Raw genomic sequence first — 4,133 nt, 5'->3', positions numbered from 1 at the left:
TGGCAGCCATCTAGTCTGTGTGGCGCTTGGCTAGGAGAAAGCCAATTCCCTTCGTCTGCCGTTAATATCTAGCCTTGTAACCAAACAGGCTTCTGCCGCACGGGGGCTAGAGGACACCCCTTAAGTCGGCAGGAACCTCATACAAAAACGAGAAATACACATTAAAAGTATGCGCGAGTAAATATTTTAATTGACATTAATCATGATTACAACCGCGACACATCCAAACGGACGGAAAATACATAGAAAAAATAATGTGCTAAAATAAAATGGAGTGATCAGGTCCATCCAGCTACATATAACATTTTTTTAACAACGTCGCGTGCCAAGTGCGTTTAACAGGTTTTCCATCTAATGTCAAGAAATTGTATGCGTCTTTGTTGCTTGCTTTTGCTACCTTGTATGGACCTTCCCAACGGGGGCCCAATTTCCCAGTATCCTTCGCATGACTTGCGTCATTCTAACGCCAAACTAAGTCCCCGCACTTATAAGAGCGCGAACGCACACGCTGATTGTAGTAATTTGTAATTTTTTGCTTGTTATTGGCTTCGTTTACCACCACAGCGAGTCTGCGTTCTTCAAGCATATTAAGATTTTCCCGCAGAGCTTCTGTGTTATTTTGCTCGTCAAAATTCTGTATGCGGAACGTTGGCACCCCAATTTCTGCGGGTACAACAGCTTTTGATCCATAGACCAAACTGAATGGAGTCTCACCAGTGCTCGCTTTGGTTGTTGTTCTATGCATCCACAAAACTTTTGGTAGTTCGTGTGATGACCCGGAAATTTCTGACCAAATTTAAACTTAATCTTTAACGTTTCCGACACGATAAGCAAAGTCTATGAAGTTGAATCTCAAAATTTTAAACTATTCAATTACCCTTCGATTGTTCTCAATGATTCGCGAACAATTATATGTAAATAGATACATATATATACTATAACTTGAAAACGTAACAAAGTGTTATGAAAATGATACTGTGCATTAACCTTATTGGTTTGATTATCTGATTGATATTTAGATAAGTTAACTAAAACGTTTAAGATGAACCAGTAAAACACTAATTTACTACAGTATTTTTGAATTGCTACAGTACCCGAAAAGCTACAGTGTTTTCGAAAAACACTATTTGCTACAGTAAAACACTATTTGCAACAGTAAAAAACGACTTTGCTACAGTGCTACAGTGAAAACGACTTTGCTACAGTAAAACACTATTTGCTACAGTAAACGGCTTTGCTACATTGCTACAGTGAAAATGACTTTGCTACAGTAAAACACTATTTTGCTACAGTAAACCGCTATTTGCTACAGTGCTACAGTGAAAACGACTTTGCTACAGTAAAACACTATTGCTACAGTACTATTTGCTACAGTACACTATTTGCTACAAAATAAAATACTATTTGCTACAGCATTTTTATGTCAACGAACTAGCAAACAAAAGCGGATCAGGCGGCCATGCGATCGCATGACAAAAGCACTGAAAACCCGTATATATTTAAACCTCGATCTAGTACTGTAGCAGGCCACATACTATAAAAGCTCGATCTGGTTCTTTGTTTCCTCAATCAGTTTACTCCGTATATATTTAAATTATATATTATTATTATTATTATTATTATTATTATTATTATTATTATTATTATTATTATTATTATTATTATTATTATTATTATTATCATTATCATTATTATTATTATTATTATTATTATTATTATTATTAATATTAAGATTAATATTATTATTAATCTTATCATTATTAGTAGTATTAGTATTATTATTATTTATACATAAAATACTACGACGAGGTCATGAGCGTGTCACTTTCAAAATGGGTTTTCAAACGGGATAGAGCTAAGGAAATTATGGGTTATAACTATGGAAGTTATGGGTAATATTCATGGGTATTGTTTGCAAATCAAACCTAGTATTTATCATCTCTGTTGCGTCTACGTACTTTCCTGCAATATTGAATCACAATATTGATACGTGAGTATTCATATCTTATCTTTTATATATTAATTGTGTATCCATGTCTAGTGCTCGAGTATTTATATTTATGCATGCTTGTATGTTAAATTTCGTCGTTAAACAGTTTATAATGAATCTCGAATTAAATACATATATTACTTGTAAAAGGTATATGATATACATGTTTTTGGAAAGCTGACGAAAAATCAATGACTTTTCATTTAGATATCGAATAGTTTCGATGAACGGATTAAAATATATGATCAACTGAATTATGATTGACGTTAATTGATATTGCCTTTGAATCTGCAATTAAGATTTAAAAAACTTGTTTACGAGATTGATAAATTGGATTTTTGAATATTACCAACCGAGTAAATGAATCCTTATATAAGGTACGTCTCGTTTTGTTAAACAACTGTCAAAATTGACTTTTTGAAACGACTTTGGATAAATTTTGTATGTCGATCTCGAGCATTAGGATTGTGATACACTATGACCTAACCTAGCTTGATAGACATTTATTGACCAACATATTTTCTCTAGGTTGAGATCTACGGTTATTTGGTAATCCGAGTTTCAGTCACATTTTGGTGAACGACTTTATATGCTGCTAAGGTGAGTTTCATTTGCTCCCTTTTTAATTGCTTTTGCAATATATATTTTTGGGCTGAGAATACATGCACTTTATTTTAAACGCAATGGATACAAGTACATACTAAATTCTACACCGAGTTTGAACCGAAAATCCCTTAACTTTGGTAACTAGTAACTGCCGGTTATAAGAACTGGTGGGTGCGAGTAGTTATATATGGATCCATAGGGCTTGACATCCCCGTCTGTTCCAGGTATAGATGTAGTGACCCGAACTTTTCCATGTTTATATATATTAATTGAGAGTGATATTTACATGATTAAATGTTTCCAACATGTTAAGCAATCAAACTTGTTAAGACTTGATTAATTGAAATAGGTTTCATATAGACAATTGACCACCCAAGTTGACCGGTGATTCACGAACGTTAAAACTTGTAAAAACTATATGATGACATATATATGGTTATATATATAGTTAACATTATATTATGATAATTAAACATATCATTAAGTATATTAACAATGAACTACATATGTAAAAACAAGACTACTAACTTAATGATTTTGAAACGAGACATATATGTAACGATTATCGTTGTAACGACATTTAATGTATATATATCATATTAAGAGATATTCGTACATCATAATATCATGATAATATAATAATTTAAAATCTCTTTTGATATTATAAACATTGGGTTAACAACATTTAACAAGATCGTTAACCTAAAGGTTTCAAAACAACATTTACATGTAACGACTAACGATGACTTAACGACTCAGTTAAAATGTATATACATGTAGTGTTTTAATATGTATTTATACACTTTTGAAAGACTTCAATACACTTATCAAAATACTTCTACTTAACAAAAATGCTTACAATTACATCCTCGTTCAGTTTCATCAACAATTCTACTCGTATGCACCCGTATTCGTACTCGTACAATACACAGCTTTTAGATGTATGTACTATTGGTATATACACTCTAATGATCAGCTCTTAGCAGCCCATGTGAGTCACCTAACACATGTGGGAACCATCATTTGGCAACTAGCATGAAATATCTCATAAAATTACAAAAATATGAGTAATCATTCATGACTTATTTACATGAAAACAAAATTACATATCCTTTATATCTAATCCATACACCAACGACCAAAAACACCTACAAACACTTTCATTCTTCAATTTTCTTCATCTAATTGATCTCTCTCAAGTTCTATCTTCAAGTTCTAAGTGTTCTTCATAAATTCCAAAAGTTCTAGTTTCATAAAATCAAGAATACTTTCAAGTTTGCTAGCTCACTTCCAATCTTGTAAGGTGATCATCCAACCTCAAGAAATCTTTGTTTCTTACAGTAGGTTATCATTCTAATACAAGGTAATAATCATATTCAAACTTTGGTTCAATTTCTATAACTATAACAATCTTATTTCAAGTGATGATCTTACTTGAACTTGTTTTCGTGTCATGATTCTGCTTCAAGAACTTCGAGCCATCCAAGGATCCATTGAAGCTAGATCCATTTTTCTCTTTTCCAGTAGGTTTATCCAA

The sequence above is a fragment of the Rutidosis leptorrhynchoides genome, chromosome 2, assembly GCF_046630445.1.
Source record: "Rutidosis leptorrhynchoides isolate AG116_Rl617_1_P2 chromosome 2, CSIRO_AGI_Rlap_v1, whole genome shotgun sequence".
NCBI classification, from domain to species: domain Eukaryota; kingdom Viridiplantae; phylum Streptophyta; class Magnoliopsida; order Asterales; family Asteraceae; genus Rutidosis; species Rutidosis leptorrhynchoides.
The sequence above is the reverse complement of the archived record's forward strand: the minus strand, read 5'-3'. Positions refer to the sequence as shown.